Source organism: Orycteropus afer, unplaced genomic scaffold (genome assembly GCF_000298275.1).
Source record: "Orycteropus afer afer isolate SDZICR_OR568_19922 unplaced genomic scaffold, OryAfe1.0 scaffold00814, whole genome shotgun sequence".
NCBI lineage: Eukaryota > Metazoa > Chordata > Mammalia > Tubulidentata > Orycteropodidae > Orycteropus > Orycteropus afer.
The window spans coordinates 198032-198504 of NW_006922401.1; positions in this window are offsets into that span (position 1 = coordinate 198032).

Consider the following 473-nt stretch of genomic DNA (forward strand, 5'->3'; position numbering starts at 1 on the left):
TTTTGGGGTGTTATAACAAAACATAGTGAAATGCAAATGACAAGTGAAGCAGTTCAATCATTTAGGGCTTGGGAATATTTAAAAATAAATATTTGAAGATGGTTAAAACAAGGTTTAAAATTAACTGCAGGTACCAATTATGTATATTACTGGAACATAGTAAATTATTAATAAATGTTTCTTTAATTAATGAATCAATGAATCAATATCTATCTATACTCTATGACATAAAAGGGAGCTCTGGTAGCATAGTGGCTAAGGCACTTGACTGCTAATCAGAAGACTGGCAGTTCAAACCCACCAGCCACTCCTCAGAAGGAAGATGGGACAATTTACTTCCATGGTGATTCTGCCTCAGAAACCCAAGGAGGGGTTGCTTTGAGTCAGATCCAACTCAAGGGCACATAACAACAACAACAACAACAACATGATATAAAAATATCCCAGAGAATTGGTTATTGGAAAACAGGTAG